Genomic DNA, 25317 nt, shown 5'->3' with positions numbered 1-25317 from the left:
AAGAAGACACCGTGTCAAATATCCATGAATTGGGCTTCGAATTGCTTCCTCATCCACAGTATTCTCCATATTAACCCCCACCCCCACCCCCCTCGACTATTTCCTGTTCTCAGATCACAAAAGAATGCTCGCTGGGAAGAAAATTTCTTCGAATGAAGAGTTGATCGTCGAAACTGATGCCTATTTTGAAGCAAAGGACAAATCGTACAACAAAATTGGTATCGAAAAGTTGTAGGGTCGCTATAATCAGTGTATCACCCTTGAAGGGAATTATGTTGAATAAAAAATATTAATTTTGCCAAAAAAATGTGTTTTATTATGGTAGGCCGGGGACTCTTCACTTGATCTGTTAAACAGCACTTGTCCCTAGCTTACCTACCAACCTTGGTCTTCATATTTTATATATGTGGGTTTTACGGATGAACCTACAAGAATGGAAGCATAAAAAACGATCCTTTTTTTGATAAATCTATGAATAAATTGAAGAAAAGAAGAAGATTTGATTGTATGTATTTGTGCTAGAGCTTAAATGCATCCATCAAAAATCCTGACGTCCTAGAATTTTGTCCATGTTATTATCATGCAAAATGCATATAATCCGCTTTTTGGTGCAGACTTGTGTAATTAAAATTTGTGTTGTCGGTGTGTAGGTACATTTTCCGTTACGTCTCGTTTCCCAACCAATACCACCATACGATTACGATAATCCCCATCCCGTATGTTCGGGATTCCTTTCTATGGTGGCTATTGACCGGGAGAAATTATGATCGAAAAGCCCACCAATTCGACCCGAAGACCCGTTACCGTTGGCTCGAATCAAACCCGATCAAGGCGAGGGGATACCGAGGGGAATGGGCGCCGCCGCCGCACCTATAGCAAAGTTCAAAATTTGCAATAATTCAGTTATTAAGTTTCAGTTCGGTAAGCGGGGACGGCCATTAAAAGGGCCAAGATTTATTTGCCCATGTACTCGATGCAAATAGGCGACGGTCGGATTTACGAGCACGTTATTATTAATACGTACGGCAGTGGATAGGTGGCGCTCGCGGTCCGGGCACGCTAATTAAATCGCTATTTCGATTCATTTGCATACAATTTCGCTCTAATATTACGTGATCCGGTTAAATGCCTTCCGATACTGTCGTGTGACTGGTAGTCGATTAGTAATCGGGACGGATCGATAGCCCACGCCGACTACCGTGATAGTTCTTCGAACGGGTCGGGGTTTTCCACGAGGAATTATTCGAATATTGTATGAGGGAAGGCACAGAAATCCTTCTATGTCACTATGTCGGCTAACTAGTGGAATTAGAATTTTGATAATTTGCGACTTTTTAAATTGCCATCTGTTAATAGAATAAGATTTTCAAGCTGCGTTTAGTTTGCGCTTGATAGCCATTGACAGCAGACGACCTCTCGAATTTTAACAAAAAAGAAAAAAGTTATTTTACTATGTTGATTAAGCTTTATTTGTTTATCAAAAAAACGTTACCGAAATCCAGGAAAAGTTTGCTAAATACTATGGGAAGTCTGCACCATCATTTTCAAAAGTTAAGATGTGTTAACTTCCCTTCTGGTTACGCCAACACAACTGTTGCCGAACGTTCAGGTTGTCACGCCAGATATCGTCGACAAAATCCATAAAATGATATTGGATGATCAGAGAATAAAAATACGTGAGGTGGCTGAGAACGTAGCTTCCACGCTACGAAGGAAACATAACGAATTATGTACCAGTTTATACCCTACCCACTAACAATAATGGTCGTGCAATGAGGTCAAAGGAAGCAGACGCACGATATCCTATCTTTAGGGTTAGTAGTACTCTAGCTAAAATCTCCATTGTATAAATAAGCAAATATATACTCGTAAATAAATAAATAACTCTGTCGGGATTGTGTACTTACTTATCCTAACTCCGACTATGGTGAACGCGTACAAGGGAAAAAGCCAGAGGGAAACAGGCTAGGTACACTATCACCAAGAGACGACAAGAACCACATTTGGTGGCGTTTATATGTACTTCAGATTATAAATAAACTATAATTACAACATATAGCCAACAAACGACGTATTAAATAACAACGACAATAGCAATAATTAATAATGGTAAACTGTGTTTGGATGAAGTATGACATGTGCACACGGTACGAAGAGAAAGTAAGACACAACGTACCAGCTTATGTCTTAAAACTAACAATAATGGCGTGCTATGAGATTAATGGAAGTAACGCACGACATCTGCTGCCACTAAGATTCGTAGGCCTCGCAAGATTTAAGCTAAATTCTCAAATAAATAAATATATAATTGAACAGTACTGTTGCTAATGCACTCACTTCTCCAGCTCCAGCTATGATGAACGTGCAATACATAGAAAGTAGAAAACCACAGGCCACACGCTAGATATGCTTCCACCAAGAACCAACAGTAACCACGGATCGATTCGGTGGTGTTTATAATGCAAATTTAAAAACCAAATGAACTTGCGAAATAAATATACATAAACTATACATATAGTTCTTCCAGTAGTGTTAGACTTGTTCCAATAGAATAGTATTAGACATCATTTTTTAATTTCCAGCTTTGTATTGCTTTTTTGCTTTTTTACTGAATAGTATTCCTATTATTTATTTATTTTTGTCATTTTGTCTACAAATATTTTATCAGAATGTGTTCTCATTTCAAAGAAGCTTCACACCCCATCCAAAAGATTTATGATCATCATAGGAAGCGTTAGCAACAAGTGGACCAAACTTAGACTATCAAATATTTTTAAATATGCCTGCTTATTGAATTTAAATAATATTTTTAGATAAATTCATGAATATATAGAAATATATATTACAAGTAAGCACCTAAAACCAATGTGGTAATTCAAAAACTTCACTTCAAATGGAGATATCTGGCTTGCAAAGAATATTACCTTTCGATTACATAGATTTACAAGTTGCATCCATGGAACGTTTCGTATAGAGCATTTTTCAAAGAAATGTGAACATTTTAAAAACTATAATAAAATTATGTTTTGAGTATTGCCTATATCTTCGCCCAGCATTTTGCCTTTTAATATCCTCGAAATGGCACTCTTTGTGTCCATATTTCCAGTGTTCCTCAATGGAGTGGTTTTCCAAGTTTTGATTAGTCCAGATTCCAATAAGCCACGGCTAAGGTAATACAATCCGCTTTCGGTGGTCGTTCCCCCCGCAGTTCAGGTTCAAGTTTCCAGTAGACTACGTTAATTCAGAACAACTTCAGTCCTTTTGTCGCCTTACACCTTGAATTAGAATATTTCTTACTTGGAATAGTTGATGGTTAGAGGTATTCTAGGAAAATTCTTGACCTTTTGTGATCTTACAGCTTCAGCTGCGATACTTTTGCCCGAATTCCACTTGCAAGGAAACGCATCAAATAACTGCGGAACCAACGTTAACCTAGCTTTTTTTTCTTGATAATAAATTTAATTCCAACTAATTCAATGAATTCAAAAGGGAACAGCCTTATGATCTCCCCGGAATCCTATCGACTGCGCCAATTTCACATATAATGTGGAGGAGTTTAGAGAACAAAACTATTTTATTTAACGGAAGACGAGAGACTGGTTGAACGGTGATAAAAAGTGACACTGGGGATAAATACAGATAGAAGTCATCCCGACGTCTATTTTCACATACCTCACCCAGAATCACAAGAGATAGAAATCCCTCAGCTTACAGTGCTGTGCGTAGCCAGTGAATGTATAATGTAACACTACTGCTGCTATATATACACTACTATATTGAAGCGCATTAGTGAATACGCGTTGGATATACTATTAACCAACTTAATGAAACTCCGAAGAATATGTCGTTATAAAAATATGAACTGTATTTTGCAACCCATTAAGACCACAGCGCATTAACTTATTAATGGTACCAATAAATATCAAGGATCATTTGGTAAATGAACCCGAATCTTCTAAAAAATGCACAGTTCCAACGTTACTCTATTTCCGAGCGACGAAGGAACGAGCTCCAGTCGATAAAGTTTCCACTTCCGGCTTCCGGTTGACCAGCTACGCTCGCCATAACGAATAGTCATCGATATTACAGCTCGAAATCGGGGACGATGACTTAATTTTCGATGGAATGGTGGCGGCGTCGGCGGTAGCGTCGACGACAATCCATCGGGGTCGTCTAAAAATAAAGCGACCGGAAAAATGAGAGATTTCCCTGAATGGATTACGTCGTTTGCCGGCAACGGCTGATGGTCTCATTAATAAAAGGCTTTCTAAGGATAGTTTCTTGTTTAGTTAATTGATAGGACGAAAGAATGCTATTTTAATGAGATATTTTTGTTGGTGTCGTTTAATTAAATTTAACTCGATGGTCTAAACTTTGATGAACATTTTGTTATCGTTTTTGTCGTTCAGGTCGCCTTTATATTATATCTAATTATTATCAACTCTAATTTAATTAAATACATGAATTAACACGATTTTACATGAATTTATGTTTATTTTCAAAACAGCTAATTAAAAAATGTTGTATGTTATTTTAGCAAACCTTTGGTAGGGACTGCTGACCTGTTAAGGAGAGAAAACAATGTTGTAAATAAAATACAATTTATTAAAATATAAAACAAAACAATACAAAATTGCTAAGTAATTGTGAAAAGAATTATGAATTGAATGGAAATGGCTTACTAATCGTCATCCGTCATCGGACCCAACAGATGGTTATACATACAACATATAAGAATTCTACTGTTCTGATCTTAATTCTCTCGCTCGACTAATCTTGATTCTTCCTTGTTCTGACTAACTCTTGACTCTCATGGCTGTTCTTCATTCTCACTCTTCGACCTTTTCACTCTTCTTCAATTATAAATTTCACTCTCCGTTCTGACCAAATCTTATTATCACTCTCTAATCTTGTTTCTTTACTACCAACTCTCTGTTCTTGTTAAATCTTATTCTCACTAAATCTTTTTTTTCTAACTTTCTGTTTTTATTAAATCTTCAAGGTAAATCTTGACTCTCTTGCCTATTCTGACTTTTCTTGATTCTCGACTTCTACTTGGCTATTTCTGACTCTTACTCTTGTCTTTGTTCTCAATAAATATTCTCGATAAATCTTGTTGTTCACTGTTGATGGGCCGTTTTTTTATAGTGGGAGCTACTCCCTCTGGTTCTTGGTGATAGCTGAGAAGGTTGTTTCATGAAACTCTTTCCTGCATCCCGGTTCGTTCAAATTATCGGGGCGGGGAAAACTATCCGCTAGGCTTTTTTACTCAAATGGAACACGTGAGGTGCGAGATCTTAAAATCGTATCTTATCTTAGAATTTGAGTTTTGCTCCAAGCAATGTTCGGATATTCCACAATCTTCGACCTTTTGGAGTTTTATGGTTATGGCCACAATAAGATATTTTCTGGTCAAATGGTCTAATAAATTAGAGATAAATATAATTAAGTCGCAACAGGAACTAATAATGTTGAAGCCAAACAACGACTTGATATAACCATTTAGAATTTAAACATCACTACATAGTATAAAACAAAGTCGCCTTTTCTGTCCCTATATCCCTATGTGCGCTTAAATCTTTAAAACTACGCAACGGATTTTGATGCGGTTTTTTTCAATAGATAGAGTGATTCAAGAGGAAGGTTTATATGTATAATACATGCATAATATACTAAGGCAACATTGCTAATTTTAGAGGTTTCTAACGTGATGTCGTAAATTAACCTATTTTTTTAGTCTTATTTAGCAATTAGCAAAAACGCTGCCTAACCCTACGAGTTAGATCAAATTAATGTACTACAGTATTGTACACCATAAAAAGGTCTACAAAAAAGTCCGCGATGGTATATGTTTATCTTTTAGGGATAACCCACATTAACCATTTTTATTGTTTACTTTTTACGTGAGAAAATGGCTTATTTACGAAGCTATTTTAAGCAATACGGCATTAATCCTTATCGAATTAAGTACCTTAAATACAGTGTGCAATTAATATAGATCAATATGATTCCTTACAGCATGTAAATTAAACAAATATTTTCGGAGATATTACAAATTTAAAATTTGCGTTTAAAAATGTGTAATGTAATAAAAATTGTATGAATTTAGATATTCCGAAGATAGCAGGAAATCTTCATAGTAAGTATAAGGGAAGAGGAATTGTTTTACTCCAAATTTAATGCGTGCAGGCCAAGGGCAGTAATGAATGAACCAAAAATACTGGACCGATTTTAATCATGTTTTCATTGAGTGACATAGGCAAATATATTTTATGCCCGTGCAAAGTCGGAGCGGGCCGCTATGTTTTTATATACAACGTTCATATTTTTTCTGTAGTGTATTTAATTTAGTATCAGCATTGCACCCGTGCGAAGCCGGGGCGGGTCGCTAGTGGTTGTAATAAAAGAAAGTTATGTTATGCACTGGATACTTTGGTACGAGCAAATGAAAACAATTTTTCGCAAGTATTCAATAAGACATGTGACCATGCTTTAAACTAAAATTACGAACAGGGTTGCTAATATCAATTTATAAAATTACCCAATCATTCAAGTCAATTTCTGCTAATTCCGCAAAAACATTGGCTGATTCCCCACAAATTCTCCCAAATATTATTTTAAGAAATGAAACAAACCTCAACCGTTTAAATAATATTTATGTTTTATCATTTCATAATATGAAATAAATTCCAATTTTCTTGATCCCTTCCTTTATTGCCATTAAAAACACTACTGTATCTATATTTAGTCGATTATGTTAATCATCATCCGGCATAGCATAAACTCAGCACTCTTCGTTTAATTTTTGTGCTGTCACAGATTTATGAAGCACTGGCACCATCTGTTTAATTTGTAGCTGTTGACCTTCTAATGGATTTAGACTGGATATAGAAAATAAAGAATCAAAACAAAATCACGATACAAAATTAGTTATATCTGAGGTCAAAATAACATAAAATACTTGGAAATTAGCAATGACTAAATAATATTAGCACGAGACGTGATGTAGTTAATTTTCATGTAGTTAACAGGCAACGTTTTCAAAAGATTGTGTTCATTTCAGGAGATATCTAGAGAGGATTATTGTATAGATATCGTCTACTCTAGTTATCACACCAAACTGTAAGATATCACATTTAAATCAAAAGGGCCAATATCTGGTTGATAACTAGTTTATTAACTAATTATTTTCTATAATTCTAAAGCTAAGAAAAAATTTCTAAGGCTAAGAAAGATACAGTACATACCATAAGTAGCTTTTAATTAATATATAAAACAATTTGAAGATTTACTTGAACAAAATGAAATTTAAGAAAAGAATTATAATAACATAAAATAACATAAGTAAGTCAAATAATTAGTAACTAAACTTAAAGCACATTAAAACATTGAAATATACATCTGCTAAATAAAAAACTGCAATAATGTTAAATATAATTTTACTTAGTAATAATTTAATCATTGTTTTATTGTTAAAAATATTTAATTATTTTACAATATTATTTTTATGAAGACAATATAATAAGTATATCAGAAAAATATATCTTCATATCCATATATATTAGTTAAGTTCTAATATTATTAACGTAAGACAATAATATTGTAAGAAAATGACCAAAATATTGAAAAAATTAACTTTATTTTAGAACAATAATAAAGAAAATAGTCTATAATAATAGAAAAAGGAATTTCTAGTAATTAACCATGTATTAATTTAATTAAGTAAAATTGTATAAGGTATAGTGCTATGGAGTAAAATATTATATCTTTAATTAATCGTGAAAAGAGTAATGTTTCTAATAGTAGTTAAAATAAATTACTCCAGTACTTAATTTTAGTGATATTATGTTAATATTTCGTTTCTATTAATTAATATTAATGCATATACTTAATTATGAAACAATTTATTTATGAATAAAGATGGAGTAAATGTTTGGAATAATTATAATTATTGAAGTTGAAAATTACCATTACTAAATATTTTATCTTCTAAATTGAAAGGAAAATAAGATTTTCATGAAGTTGGGATGCGATTTTATACACTCGTATTTGCACGCAAGGCATTTCTCTTCTCTAATTCTGTAAAATTCCTTTTATCTTTAATAACCGAAAGAAAGGATGAAGGGGGAATGCCTTTTATATTGCTGAGGTCGTAAAATAATCTGACGATTAATGTTCATCTTTATAAAGAAGTCAGTTAATTTTTATATCAGATTCTCAACTACAAAGGGCAATGGCTGTTATAATATTAATAAAGCGAGAGAAAGTGGTTGAATGGGAAAGATATCTCGAATAGAATCTACTTAATTAGAACTGTTTAAAAAGTTTGTATCAAAACCTTCACTTCTATCATTCTACATCCAAGTGTATACATGATAAGTTGGTAACAAACTAGTGATAATTTCTAATAATACTTACTACTAATCACTATTTCCCCAAAGTTTATTATGTACGAAGGTAATTCGATCTTCAAAACACAATAAGAATATCCTTTTCTTACCATTTTATCATTTGAATAGTCAATAACCTTTCCATGTAGTTCAAGATCTCTATCTACTTCATGATGACTCCATAGAGTTATCTTCCCTAGGTTCTTCAGTCTGACTTTGATATCATTTTGAATTCTCTTGTTTTAATTATTTATTCGTAATTTTACTTGTAAATCTATTCCTTCTTTTTTGACTCTAAACAACTCTTGACTCTTGACTGAATGAATCTATTAATTTAGTTGCAGATGTTCAGCTCTATTTTCCTTAAAAAAATCTGCCAGTGATTCATTAAAAGTCTTCTGTGTCACTATCCTTACATTGTCAGATTTAAATGTATAATCTTTCTATAATATTTTTTTATTTATCCCTTACAAACGTTGTTCTGGCAATAATAAACACAACAAATGTTGTAACACTGAAACATTATAATATATCATCAAATTATCAAAAAACGATATTTTCCTTAATGGATCAAGTCTGCTAGGAAATCCTTAATGGGGTAATTAATAAAACAGCCCTCGAAGATAATTTCTTGTTTAGTTAATCGATAGACAAATGAATGTAACCTCCTGAATAGATTATTGTTTTCTACTAGCAGATCTGGAGGATCTTAAATTATTTTCTTATATTTTTTAATCATCTGACACTATTTTCGTCAAAATCATCACACATACATGTCACTATGTATTAACATTCAAGCGCATAGAATTGGCATATCATAGTTGGATGAATTATGATAAAAAAATTAGTTATTTGTAAAATCCATTAAATCGATAACTCTTTGTTAAAAATGTATTCCAAAATTATAATAATATTTGATTTTAATTATTCATTGTTATTTCATTCATTCATTATATTAATTACATTATTAGTATTAGCTTAATAATAATAATAACCTTTCCAGTAGTTCAGGATCTCCTCTATCTACTTCATGATGACTCCATAGGGTTACCTTCCCTAGGTTTTTCAGTCTGACTTTGATATCATTTTGAATTCTCTTGTTTTAATTATTTATTCGTAATTTTACTTGTAAATCTATTCATTCTTTTTTGACTCTAAACAACTCTTGACTCTTGACTGAATGAATCTATTAATTTCGTTGCAGATGTTCAGCTCTATGTTCATTAAAAAAAATCTGCCAGTGATTCATTAAAATTCCTCTGTATCACTATCCTTACATTGTCAGATTTAAATGTATAATCTTTCTATAATATTTTTTTATTTATCCCTTACAAACGTTGTTCTGGCAATAATAAACACAACAAATGTTGTAACACTGAAACATTATAATATATCATCAAATTATCAAAAAACGATATTTTCCTTAATGGATCAAGTCTGCTAGGAAATCCTTAATGGGGTAATTAATAAAACAGCCCTCGAAGATAATTTCTTGTTTAGTTAATCGATAGACAAATGAATGTAACCTCCTGAATAGATTATTGTTTTCTACTAGCAGATCTGGAGGATCTTAAATTATTTTCTTATATTTTTTAATCATCTGACACTATTTTCGTCAAAATCATCACACATACATGTCACTATGTATTAACATTCAAGCGCATAGAATTGGCATATCATAGTTGGATGAATTATGATAAAAAAATTAGTTATTTGTAAAATCCATTAAATCGATAACTCTTTGTTAAAAATGTATTCCAAAATTATAATAATATTTGATTTTAATTATTCATTGTTATTTCATTCATTCATTATATTAATTACATTATTAGTATTAGCTTAATAATAATAATAACCTTTCCAGTAGTTCAGGATCTCCTCTATCTACTTCATGATGACTCCATAGGGTTACCTTCCCTAGGTTTTTCAGTCTGACTTTGATATCATTTTGAATTCCCCTGTTTTAATTATTTATTCGCAATTTTACTTGTAAATCTATTCCTTCTTTTTTGACTCTAAACAACTCTTGACTCTTGACTGAATGAATCGATTAAGTTAGTTGCAGATGTTCATCTCTATTTTCATTACAAAAAAAATCTGCCAGTGATTCCTTAATATTCTTCTGTGTCACTTTCCTTACATTATCAGATTTAAATGTATAATCTTTCTATAATATATATTTTTTATTTATCCATTACAAACGTTGTTCTGGCAATAATAAACACAACAAATGTTGTAACACTGATACATTATCATAAAATTATCTAAAAACGATATTTTCCTTAATGGATCAAGACTGCTAGGAAATCCTTAATGGGGTAATTAATAAAACAGCCCTCGAAGGTAGTTTCTTGTTTAGTTAATCGATAGACAAATGAATGTAACCTCCTGAATAGATTATTGTTTTCTACTAGCAGATCTGGAGGATCTTAAATTATTTTCTTATATTTTTTAATCATCTGACACTATTTTCGTCAAAATCATCACACATACATGTCACTATGTATTAACATTCAAGCGCATAGAATTGGCATATCATAGTTGGATGAATTATGATAAAAAAATTAGTTATTTGTAAAATCCATTAAATCGATAACTCTTTGTTAAAAATGTATTCCAAAATTATAATAATATTTGATTTTAATTATTCATTGTTATTTCATTCATTCATTATATTAATTACATTATTAGTATTAGCTTAATAATAATAATAACCTTTCCAGTAGTTCAGGATCTCCTCTATCCACTTCATGATGACTCCATAGGGTTACCTTCCCTAGGTTTTTCAGTCTGACTTTGATATCATTTTGAATTCCCCTGTTTTAATTATTTATTCGCAATTTTACTTGTAAATCTATTCCTTCTTTTTTGACTCTAAACAACTCTTGACTCTTGACTGAATGAATCTATTAATTTAGTTGCAGATGTTCAGCTCTATGTTCATTAAAAAAAATCTGCCAGTGATTCATTAAAATTCCTCTGTGTCACTTTCCTTACATTATCAGATTTAAATGTATAATCTTTCTATAATATATATTTTTTATTTATCCATTACAAACGTTGTTCTGGCAATAATAAACACAACAAATGTTGTAACACTGATACATTATCATAAAATTATCTAAAAACGATATTTTCCTTAATGGATCAAGACTGCTAGGAAATCCTTAATGGGGTAATTAATAAAACAGCCCTCGAAGGTAGTTTCTTGTTTAGTTAATCGATAGACAAATGAATGTAACCTCCTAAATAGATTATTGTTTTTTACTAGCAGATCTGGTGGACCTTAAATTATTTTCTTATATTTTTTAATCATCAGACACTATTTTCGTCAAAATCATCATCCATACTCGTCACTATGGATGAAAATTATTGTTTTCTACTAGCAGATCTGGTGGACCTTAAATAATTTTCTAATATTTTTCAATCATCAGACACTATTTTCGTCAAAATCATCACACATACTCGCCATTATGGATTAAAATTCGAGCGAGTTCATAGTTGAATGAATTATGATAAAAAAATTAGTTATTTGTAAAATGCATTAAATTGATAACTCTTTGTTAAAAATGTATTCCAAAATTATGATAATATTTGATTTTAATTATTCATTGTTATTTCATTCATTCATTATATTAATTACATTATTAGTATTAGCTTAATAATAATAATAACCTTTCCAGTAGTTCAGGATCTCCTCTATCTACTTCATGATGACTCCATAGGGTTACCTTCCCTAGGTTTTTCAGTCTGACTTTGATATCATTTTGAATTCTCTTGTTTTAATTATTTATTCGTAATTTTACTTGTAAATCTATTCATTCTTTTTTGACTCTAAACAACTCTTGACTCTTGACTGAATGAATCTATTAATTTAGTTGCAGATGTTCAGCTCTATGTTCATTACAAAAAAAATCTGCCAGTGATTCATTAAAATTCCTCTGTGTCACTATCCTTACATTGTCAGATTTAAATGTATAATCTTTCTATAATATTTTTTTATTTATCCCTTACAAACGTTGTTCTGGCAATAATAAACACAACAAATGTTGTAACACTGATACATTATAATATATCATCAAATTATCTAAAAACGATATTTTCCTTAATGGATCAAGACTGCTAGGAAATCCTTAATGGGGTAATTAATAAAACAGCCCTCGAAGGTAGTTTCTTGTTTAGTTAATCGATAGACAAATGAATGTAACCTCCTAAATAGATTATTGTTTTTTACTAGCAGATCTGGTGGACCTTAAATTATTTTCTTATATTTTTTAATCATCAGACACTATTTTCGTCAAAATCATCACACGTACTCGCCACTATGGATTAAAATTCGAGCGAGTACAATTTTTGTAAAATGCATTAAATTGATAACTCTTTGTTAAAAATGTATTCCAAAATTATGATAATATTTGATTTTAATTATTCATTGTTATTATATTAATTATATTATTAGTATTAGCTTATGATTTGTATAACTGCTTTTATTACGGCCATAGTAGACAGTAACATATCTAGTGATGTTAATATCATTTTATATGATATATTATTACTAATTTAATTATTTTTATATTAATAATTATTGCTTTCAAAATATGTCTTACTTTTAAAAAAAATTGTATTAAAGTGAAATTGTTCATTTTATAAATCAAATAATTGGGTTTTTATCGCTACACTAACCACCATTTTCCCATCTTTAAGGTAGAATATAAATTCTGTATTTTTCTTGGAAGATATAGGTTGCAAAATAAATTCGCCGAGCTTCTTCTTGTATACCAACACCCTTTCTTCCAAACGTTATTTCACATGCTTTAATTACAGTTTATTTTCTTCCTGTATCTTTACACCATTTAAATCCTGTGTTTCCTAACAGTGTATGAAGGAATGAGCTCCATATCCTTACGTTTTCAATGGACACTTTCCAGACTAATATTTTTCTCTAAAATAATTATATTAAATTATAATCGTTTCTATCGAAAAATCTACTCATTGTTTTTTAGTAATTTTGCAGATATGACACTGACAGTATTTGCAGACAATAAGTGGCGGCCAATGCCAACACAAATTAAATTTTAAAGATTGATTCGGTTGCATTCCTCGATGCATCAGACAACATTCTGTCTCTTTCTAACTAGAGTAATGCTAATTAGTAAAATGAAAAGAAAAAATCTGCTCCCTTGAGTTTGGCAGTACATTCGACGTCATCTATGACATACATTGGCTGTTTTATTGGACTATACTTGCTTTATAAGATCGATTTAAAAGCTTCCCTATTGCGTAAATTTACCTCTAAAATCAGCGATGTTTGTTTTGCAGCGTTTAACCTTTTATCGTGCCGAAAGGTAGATCGATATTCTCGAGTGACAAACGCTGAGAATTCCCTTTCGCTTTCTGATTTAATTAAAAACCCTACCGAATGTCTTTCAAACGGAGAATCGTTTGTTCGCTCAGACCGGTCGCTTTCCCATTGAAACAGGATCAATGAAGTTTTCTTATCTGGACATGTCAGTTGGCCTATTATTTATTGTTTATTAGACGGTTTTCCTAAAAGAGGAAAATAAAATATATAGATTCGTCGAAATGAAACGATAATTCTTCACATAACATGTGAAATAATTTATTTTTCTTTTAATTTCGAGCGAATGATTTCTTTCTTAAGAGAGTGTTCTCTGTACGCCATATAGAGCTCGTTAAAAAGATAATTGGCTAATGAAATTCTCAGATAATACTTGTTTATTTTTGTACTGGTGCTAAACTGCAGTTAATTAACATCAACTGTGATCGCCTTTTGGTGGAAATTCGACCACGGTTTATTAAGTTTGTTATGTTTCTCTCATAGTAAGGGAAGAAAGTAATTTAAAAATAATATGTTATGGTACTAAAATTTTGTTTGACAATATTTTCAGCATAAGATCAAAAATATGTTTGATATATCATATTAATTACAAGAATACATGTTTGTATATTAGGACATATTAAAATATATGCAAACTATTCCTAGAACTAAGTCACTTTTTTTAAATTGCATTTAATTAAATCTAATTTCCATTAAGTTTCAGTAATCAACAAACTATTAATATCTTTAAATTACTACACCACTGAACATTATAACAAAATCTCTACATACTTTCCTTACTTCACTTATATATTCTTATAATGTTCATATTTTATCCATATTTCTCACCTAAAACATATACTAAAAAACAGTAAACACACGAGACTGACTAAAAGAAAATAAATCAGTAGCTGTAATTTTGCCAACGAGTAGGTGTACTGATTTCGAGCTGTTATTTTTTGTATTGTATGTAAATTTGCAATCTGGCCCTTGCAAGTAGCTCATCTTTAAACTGCCTTCTACTTTGTCTTGTGTCTTGTTCTTCTACAGAACTAGTAACTAACCAACAAATAAGGAATTAAAATTGAAGCTATTTTATAGTTATTTATATTCTTTGCAACATTCTTTTTATCTCTTAATGCACAAAGTTACAATTACCCCATATTAATTATATGAGAGACAAGCGATGCAATGACTGTAAAATTTTGTTGTATATTCCGTACGATATTTAGATTTTTTATATAGGTTTAGCAGTTCAGGGATCAATATGCCCGATTGAGAGGGAAGCTTGAAATGATTTTTTAATAACTCTGATGTAAATACTGTGCCCAAATAATCATTGCTCTTAGATCCATCCATATCAGCCTTAATATCGTGCAAGAAGGATCCAATACTATGGAAGCTTCTCATGTCATGAGAGTGACACATACTATCTTCCTGAAGAACCAAGAGTCTCATTCCTGGCTTGACATCATTTGTTGCGAAAACAAAAATGCCACGTCATTTCTAAAATGCTGAAAGCATCATTCGCATTTTAAAAAAGAAATCCTCTATTATTAATCTTTCATTTCGTCTAAAGACTTCTTTTAAGCCGTCTGTTAGTGATGGCACAGTTAGTGATTGACAGTCACATTTGATAGTTATTAATAGATAGAAGTTCTAGATGTTGCAAACTGCATGAAATTTATGCTATGAGCCTTTATACAGGTCTCTGAAGAATGAAGGGGTATATAGAAGGTTATATAGGGGTATACATAAACAAATTCTATTCTCTCCATAATGTTGGCACAGAAAATTAAAAGCATACATTTTCACGGTGTCAAATAACGACATGAATCCTTCTCATCTGTACGGATCCAAAAGTTGACCTGAATTTGTAAATTTGTATTAATAGATCATTTGTAACGAAACAATTTTTGAGACAAATGCTGCGTTCAATAAAAACTATAAAAAATTCCTGGAAAAAAATATATACGAAGAAAAAATTAAAAAGATTACTTATCGATTTAGGGCCTTTGTTGCTTTCCAATATTCGACCCTTCCACTAGACCGAAACCACTATCCCATTACTTTATCTAGACATGTCAGCCGTTCTTTTCTTTATTGTTTATTAAAGGTTGTGTTGAAAGAGAAAACAAAAATTGTATAACCGCCAAAATAGAACGGTAATTGTTCTCACGTCATACGAAACAATTTATTTTGTTCGTTTTGTCGTTATTGTTGTTGATGTCAGGACTTTTGATATGTACGAAGGTTCTTGCTTAATGACTTATTGAATTCAAATAACAGACGGCAATGTAAAACGTCTTTTGCTCAGTTCAAAAAGTTACGTTCGAGGTTTTCATGATATTATTTGTTATTACTCACGTATATTCGATGGTATTTACAGAAATAATTATTAACATTCCATTATTTTCAAAATTAATGTTTGAAAGGTTACCTTTTATAGTTCGGTACTATGTTAAATTAACCAGCTAGCAACAGACATTTCTATAAGAAAGCTAGATAATCTTGAATGTTTGTCTTAAGCAAGAGTAAAAATAAATATGTGTTAATAAATATTTATTGCTGGTAAATAATTGTTTTGAACTAACTCAGGGAAAAATTTTAAAAATAGATTAGAAGATAGTAGTATATCTGTATTAATTGCCATGATATTGTTAAAATGGATGTAATTTAAAAGAAGAAATAGTTATTTCTGGTTATATCCCAGATGTCTGATGTTCAGACGACTTCAAATGATGTTTGTGTTTATTATATTGTAGTGAAAACAATAATACTTGCAATATCTCGCCACGATGTATGAAACCAAAAATCTATATTGACGATTACTGGCCAAATTGAACATTAAAGTCTCCGTTTGCAATTGTTGAAGCGCTACCACTAAGAGAGTCATCATGACGTAATTATTGAAAAATATACTGCAGTAGTTAAATAAAAATGCTGAATATGACTTAGTCAAGTGAACGCTTTGAATGAGGGAAAGAGAGGGAAGAAATTATTACATTTTAATCAAATTTTTGGAAGGCTTTAGAGACAAAAAGTAATAATTATCTTACGGAAAAGATCATCGTGTATTCTATATAATTCAGTTTTAAAACTTTACTATTCCTTACAATAAAATTATTCGAGCATAACGGGTGCTCAGAATATACTTTGTTGACCACTAAGACGAGTTGAGTGTGAACAAATAAAAAATCTTGTAATAACCTCATTAGTTGTGGCGGTTTGTTTTATATTTTGTTTTCGAATCTAAACTAAATCTATAAACGTCAATTCGAACTTTGCATTCCTACTAATTAGGAACTAGATAAATAATTGTATTTTTATTTAAATCTCACTATTTTCTGTACTCAATAATGATGTTTTATCTTCCGAACGATTAATCAAGGTTTTTTGTGTGTGTTTTTGTGGATTCAACAATAGACTGGTGTGTTTTTAATTATATTAGTAAAAATACAGTTACATTTCTGTTAATTTTAACTTAGAGTTACTTATAATTATTTGTTGTGAATATTTAAAACCAAAATACCACGTCTTCGAGGACAAACCAGAATTATGGTTGTGGCACAAGTAATACAGAAATAGTCCGTAACCGCCGGTTAAATAGATCGACAAAATAACGCTTGACGGATGACATTAGTTTAAGAGACCAGGTTGCAAACAAAAGTGTAAATGAAAGCAGTGAGCAAAACAACGTTTCGAAGCTGATAGTTTGAGACCACGAGAGGCACGTCATCGGGCCACCGACACACACAGAGCATTGGATCAATAGCTCATGCAAGAACGTCATGCATTGACAAGTGCATCTTGCGTTAGAATATGACATCGACATAAACTATTTGTCACGTGCACAAATGGCCTTAGATGACATGGACAAAGGATGCAAACATTGTGAAGCATTTAAGTACAAAAGTAAATCATCCGGATCGCATCCTGGAGCCGCATCTCAATCGAAATTGTTTTTGCCTAAAATTCGTAAAATCAAATTATGTAATTTTGAGTCACAGAAGTCGTTCAGAATGAGGATGGTCATAATTTTAAATTAATATTTAGGATCCAGGACCAACTAGTTCTTTGCTCGCAATGCCTGATTCCGATCCAAAATGTTAAACACATACTGCCTATAATCACATCAATCAGAAATTTGCCAACTTTCAGGACTGTTTGCAAAATGATTACTAATTGTTCCAGTTATTCAAAACCGTTTCCAATAGATTTCAAAACGTATATTATCATTAAATCAAACAAAGAATCATATATAGAGCATGTAGGAAAATACAATATACCAACTGTTAATGAAGTTGCAATTGTTATGGTTAGCGGTGTAGCACCAGAGATAACACGGTGTAAATGATACAAGCCAATCATCGTTCTTACGATCCTTTGCAACATCCATTAATATTTTGGAAAGATGAAGATGGATATCATAGTATAAGATATAAAAATGCATATAATTGTGAAAATATTTTCAGTTTTTTCTATTGATCTGTAATACTTGCAAAATTATGTTACTGAAACTTCTCAAAGCTTTACAGTTGATTATATTTATAGTATTAAAAACTATACATGCAAAAACTATAAATAAAATATATTCTTAACATCACCATCAAAATTCTGCATCGGGAAATTCATCCGTAAAAAGAACTATTTTCACTCGTAGAAAATTGACTGGTGTTCGAAGAGCACAAAGACCTCTCCACTTCGAAGGCAGCGATCGTTCGTTTTTCTGACATTTTAATTAATTAGAACCAGAGTTTATTCGAATCGGAAATTGCCCAAGAAAACTTATCAGGTTTTACTATCTAGTATTGAATATAAATTTTTCAGAATAGTTAATTTTCCAATTTCCAGTCAAAGAACAGCTGCTATTAACGTTTAACATATTAACTAAAAACAGTATCTGACAAAATTCAGATTTTCATTCAGATCAGATTTTATTCAGATCTTACGTATTATTAGTATTTCTGATAGCTGTAAAAAGAATATATCAAAACTGTTTTAGGGTAATTGATATGGCTCGGTGAATGGAGATAAAACGAAATAAAACACTGGAGTTTACATTATGTGACCGTTATTTGTTGGCAGTATAAAAAAATGTAGGAAGTACAAAATAGAAAAACGGATGGCAGCGGTGTTACCTGGAGACGAGGCTTGGGCAGTCGATGGTGGCACGTCTAACCCAAACGATGGTCGGTTACTGCATGATCGAAATACCCTTCAATAACATCCCAGATAAACGTCTCGGGGTTGCCAGCTATTCGTTATCGTGTTCTAGTTGTCGCTGGCACCCCGCCCTTGTTCAACATCTGGGATTATATTTCTGGGTACCTTGTTGACCGTTATTCCACGATGTAAAATTCGACATGCCTCAAGGTCGCTAGACTGACATTAAAAAGTTTCACTAAAAATTAAAAATGTTTAATGAATATTAGGATACATTTTTGATCAAGATATTTTGTACATAATAACTACTAATACGATGGTTGTTATTTATACCTCTGGCCTTAGTAGTCAACACTAAGTTTTGTCAGGCGCTATCTTACGTTTTCATTGGAAAGTTAGCAAAGTTGAACATAACTTTCATGAGAACATCACGACCTTGAGAATGACATGAATTGGCGTGCATATTCATCAGTACTGCAAGTACCAAATGTAATCCTTTCTTTGCATCCTAGTTTATATATTCCATCCTATTTTGATTTTCCAAAATAAATATTTAACATAATACATTTGTCTAAATTTAAATCCTTTTAAACAACATGGACAAAACAACACGGAAATATGGATAGCAAGGACAGGATGTGTAATTGAAAATTTAAAACAATTCCAAGATAATGCAAATCTAGTTATTACTCGTCGCTCGCTAGTTTGGTCGGCTATAGACTGTATATATGATGTGTATCATACATTGTTATACACTCTGCAGTTTTTCCATAGGTTTCAGTAACTCTTCGAAACTTGCGAATCGTATATATTTTAATGTATTATGTAAATTGGTATTAAATAAGCATATCGTTCCAAGTGCATAGTGAAATTATAATGTATATGAAGTTGGATATGTATATAGATCATATCCATTTATGTTAGATTAGTTGCCGATAGGTATGCACTAGTGCATACGCTCATATGATAAGGCCATCTTGACCTCTATAAATATCCCGCCATTATTATGATAGAATCATAGACATATACTTATTAATCATTGACACATTCAAGGACACAAAGGAAAAAAGTGTCGAAAATAAACGTGTATTTATTCGAAGAAAAAACTCTGTCATTGTCAAATGTCTTAACAATTATCTACTCATATGCTCACCAAATAACTATTTTTTTTATCATTGATTAAACAACAAATTACTTACTTATAAATACTAAAAGTTCTAAATACTAAGAAATTCTATTTTTTTATTCTTTTTAATATATTTTAAAGTCTCCTTTTACCGACTATGGGTTTATCTGGACTGGGCCTAAAGTTTAACGTGGGCTCCGAACCTCGGACCTCAGCATTAAGCATACCGACTGGCGAGTGACCAACTTTGGAAATCATCCCAGAAGACATCCGGTCTTACCCAGCCTGGTTACTGGCGTGACTGGGATCATTTTCCTTGTCGGATTTTATACTCTAGCCTAGAACATTCACAAATTTTAAACAACCACAAACACAATTTTACGACCAAGCCCCAGCAGGATTCGAACCCGCGGCTATCACAACAGTAGGAGGACCGTCCCATCGCCTTTACCACTGCGTCGCCAAGCTGACGGTACTTTATTTTAAACTGTTTATAAACCTTTAAATTTTATTGTTTCTTTACTTATGACGACACTTTTTGGCAATGGCGAAAAACTGCGATTCGCTTTGGACACAAGACTATATGGTATCAGGTGCGACTAAGCTGGTGTCGTATATTATGAACTGGTTAACCATGGAGAAACAAACATCAAACGAGTTTGAACATCAATCTTCCAAGATTGAAAAACATCCACAATATGCTGAAAAACATTATTGATCTTACAGCGCGTCTCATGTAGCAAAACTAGTCAAAAAAGTGTTTAAATCACTTGAATGGCAAGTTTTATCGCATCTGCCGACCTTTTGTCATCGATGGGGCTACCGCTTGCAGCACTGCGCCGATTTCGATGTAGGTTAAGGCTCGATGAATAGTTTAGCTCAAAGCAGAAACTGTTCTTTTGGAATGACATCCATAAATCGCCTCAGAGATGAGCAAAATGTATAAAATCAAATAGCCAATATATTAAATAAATAGATATTAAGGGTTCATTGTAAATCGATAATTAATTACGGACTACATATACGTACAAGAATTGCTCGTTTAATAGTGTAAGATATATTTATTTATTCCCCTTTTTTTGTAAATCCGAACAGTAATTGTTTTTGGCTTTGTCCTACTTTTTATCGATTAATTTTAACTCCCCTTTTCTACCAGAACATTTATTACGGCCCGGATGAAAGAAACACCGACATGTCCAAATCAGATAAGTTCACTGATCTCTTCTTGCTAGGAAAAAGGTCGGGTCCCGAACAGGGAACAAAAGCTTTTCCGTCTGGATCGATTGATGTGTTTTACGGGCGGTATTTTTAATTAAACCATGAGGCAAAACCGCCGTTCTCTTTGTATATCAAATTTGCCCGCGATTTTTATTTAACTGCGAAATTGTTGAGATATATCGGGTTTGACGCTACACTAACTTTTCATATTTTTCCTGATTTATCCATTATTTTTTATTATCCTTAGTGGTTCAACATATATATTACTTTAGTAACTGATCCCCTGTGTAAAATATATTGTTCTTAAGCCTATGTATGTCCATTAGTCAGGTCGGAATTTGGTTAAAGACAATAAGGTTAATTATCTATTTAAATGGTTACTATTATATTAATGAAAAATATGTAATATTATAATATAAAATATATTTTAAACTTTACATTTTATATTTTATATTTTTATATTTTTATATTTTATTTATTTCGTTTAATAAATGAAATAAAATAAAACGAAAGAATTTCAAGGGACGAAAATAAAACAACTTGTATCATTAAATCTAAATATAATATGAATAATGTTCATTTACATATTTATAAGAAATATATAATAGATGTTTTTCACTTGAGTACATTCCCATTTTCAGTGATATGAGTGTGCTAATTGCTTATATTAGTTAAGTATAAAGATTATAGTACAAACATGAAGAATACGTTATATTTTTAATATGTTTTTGAAATATTACAATGACACAAAGTAGTAAAAATGTTTATAAATATCATTGTTATCACATAAAAATTACCAGATCTTACTCAACCTAGTTTAGCGATCAAGTTGAAAATGGTGATTATGAATGAATGCTCAACAAGAACTAATAGCATAAAGTAGGTAGAAAAACAATATTGTATAAATGTACAGAACCGAAATATTTACTGTATGCTAATTATATATAATTATATAATATATTTATGTATATAAATATTGATTATGTCCAATACTACCACGACTTCAAATTCTTTGCACGTCACAATGTTGCCGCATCAAATGTTTGGTGTGCAACATTTGCTAGTTTATAACCTCTAATTATGGTCATGTTTTAAGAATTCAGCAGACCTTTGGGAACATAGTACATCAGTACCAACGCAAATCGAATTTTATAGGTTGATTTATGAGGCTGAAAATTATAGAAAACTGTAAACTACAATTTTCAGTATATTGGGAGTCATTTATGACGTGCATTGGTTGTTTTATTAGAGCGGCTATATCATTTTTTGTCAATTTTTGTTTATTAGTTTAGATTTAAAACTTTAGTATTAGTGATTTTAATTTTTATTTAATTTATTTACTACATTGTTACTAGTTGTTGCCAACTAACCTACAATTTATATTTACAATAACTTAAATAGAGATATGTATTTAGGAGGACACATCGTCCATATCTTAGTCTCTAATGTACCAATGCTTAAGTGTTAACACTGCTGTTTTTCTATTAAATGCACCTCACTACACTACACAGGATCAAATGATTCGATTCCTTTGAGTCTATGTCCTGTTATAGTATTATCCAAGAGTTGTATTGCTTCGATATTGACATAAGAATGGAGTCTGTGCTAATATCTCCTTGCAATTATCTTAATTCCTTGAGTGGCAGTTGATATATGAAGGTGTCGGTGTAAATAATAAGTTTATAGTACCTACAATATTTACTAGAACTTTATTCTGGAAAACTTGTATTGCAATTATATTAGTTTTCGCAGAATATTCCCATAATTGAATTCCTTATGTCCATATAGGTTTCAATACTTGCTGGTATAATAACAATTTATGATGTACTGAAAATAGTGGTTACTCTTACCAGTGTCTTCCAATTAACCAGTAGATGTTCCTTCCCTCGAAGTTTTGCATCAAGATTCATTCCGATATACTTAGCGTTGTTGCTCTATGGAATTATAGTGTTATTTATTGTTATTGGTGCTTGTGATATACGTGAACTGAGCTTAATTTTTATTTTCCTAGTTTGGGTCAGATTATTTATATTGTCACTTGCCTTATTATTTCGAAGTGGCTTCTTCGCTATTGTCTCCGACAGTAAGAATGTGTAGACTAGGGTAATAATTAGCTCCAATACTCTTCCTTGTGGTACACCTGATTTAGCTTCTTATATTATAGAGTAGGCTTCCCCTTGTTTGTTGTTTGTCTTCCTTGTTATTGCAGTGTATTATTTCAGTAGTAGTTACTGTAGAATATGAACAAGACCGACATGCCATATCTTATCGATGACTTGTGCTACATCTAAGTATATATCGCGAACATTGGCCACTTGAAGAAGCGACGCCAGCCCGACTACGCTTCTGTTAATTAGAAGCAGATGTTTGTTTCCGTCCATAACGACCAGTGGAAACGCGGACCAGATAGTAAAAGACGAAATTATTGCGGAAGTTTTTAAAAAGTGATCATTTTTTATTGCAGCTCGCGTTACGCTTTAAATTTACGATTATGACTGTACGTATCCAGGTGTGGCGAATTTTGAAAACGTTTTATAACCGATAATTTCAAACTTTCGCGGGCACGACCTACACATTATGGCCGCCACAAGACGGCTCCCTTTTAATTTAATGGAAAGATTCGGACTTGCAACGGTTATGGTGTAGTTGTTTCAAATTTTTAATAGTTCCGAGCAATTTTCATTAAAACAATTGAACTATCTTTATCTTAATATTTTTTTTTCATTTAACAATTTCATTAATATTAATATCTTGTTCGTCCATATATTTTATAATATTTCGATCTGACGACGGAGAAATAAAAGATGCCCTTTCAAGCTATTTGAGAGTCATTTTCGAATACCTTACGATTTGTGAAGATATATATACATAAGACCAAACGTTGTCATGTTACTAACATCGTAGTTTTTAAATTGTAGAGATGCCTTTTTACCCAAATAAAGTTTATCTGAGCTGGAACTATTGCTTATTGTTGGCTTAAAACCACTGTCCTCGACATTAAGCCTGCTGGTTAGAATTAAAATGATCTGAAAAGCATGAATATAGTCCCAGGATGATAGCGATTTATGTTCTATTTAACAACATAACTCAATATAATTTTTATTTTTAAGTTTTGCTAGCACTCATGACAATTTATCTCACTTAGTCAGCCCTTTTAACTGACTTCAAAAAACGAGCAGGTTCTATTTTCAACTGTAAACTTTTTAATGTATGTTCGCCAATTTCTCTGTCAAGTATGGAGCGATTTTCAAATTTCTTTTTTATCCGAAAGAGTGCACTTCCGAGATGGTCTCATTGGAGCCAATTTAGGAACTGTTGAGGGGAAGGGGGGATATCGAATGAAACTCTTGAATTTCAAAGACACGTACAAACTTTTCACATATTTTTTTATCTGAAATAATCAGATATTTGTGCATAATGTTTTTGCTGAATTGATATAACGAAAGATCGGAAGTCGTTCAGTGCAAAAGCCGTTGAGCTTGATTTTTAAACAACAACAACTTTTTGTTGCTGTTCTAGTTTGGTTGACAGTTGTCAAATCGCCTAGGTTAGGTCGCCCCGGGACCTGAAACGTAGCGTATTTTCAATCATTTTTTCTTTACTCCTATTTTTCCATTTTACACACACATTATTATGTACACATTTTAAAATAAAATATGTACATAATGATCGTTGTAATACTAAATTATTAATCTAAACTAAATAAAAATAAACAAAAACAACTAAACGTACTTATCTATCTACCTTGTTGCTTTAACTACTACCAACTGATCACTTTGAAGTTAGTGCCGAGCCCAAACAATACAATAATGTAATTTTGTGACATATTCAAAAATTAAGTTACCAACAAAATATATTTAAATTAATATAACTGTTTGGGTTCTGCACCGACTTTCCCGTAAGTATACTTTTTCAGCAGCGAAATTTAATCGTTTTAATGGAACCAAAAATGTTTTTTCTTTATATTGTTGTATGTTTAACGTACCAAATAAAGGCAATTTATTACTGTTAATAAAGCCATGTGTTATCATATGATATAACAAAAACAATTCAACGTCCTCTAAACGCATCACTCACTA

The 25317-nt window shown here is 31.7% G+C and overlaps 1 protein-coding gene across 1 annotated transcript in view; it reads left to right on the top strand.

Annotated features, from left to right (window-relative positions):
- rho-5 (rhomboid-5) overlaps positions 1–25317 on the top strand; it is a 134580-nt gene that overhangs the window by 68169 nt on the left and 41094 nt on the right. The window lies entirely within an intron of this gene.

The sequence above is a fragment of the Rhynchophorus ferrugineus genome, unplaced genomic scaffold, assembly GCF_030347505.1.
Source record: "Rhynchophorus ferrugineus isolate W39M unplaced genomic scaffold, kcgeb_rfMv2 rfM1, whole genome shotgun sequence".
NCBI lineage: Eukaryota > Metazoa > Arthropoda > Insecta > Coleoptera > Curculionidae > Rhynchophorus > Rhynchophorus ferrugineus.
The sequence above is the reverse complement of the archived record's forward strand: the minus strand, read 5'-3'. Positions and strand labels throughout refer to the sequence as shown.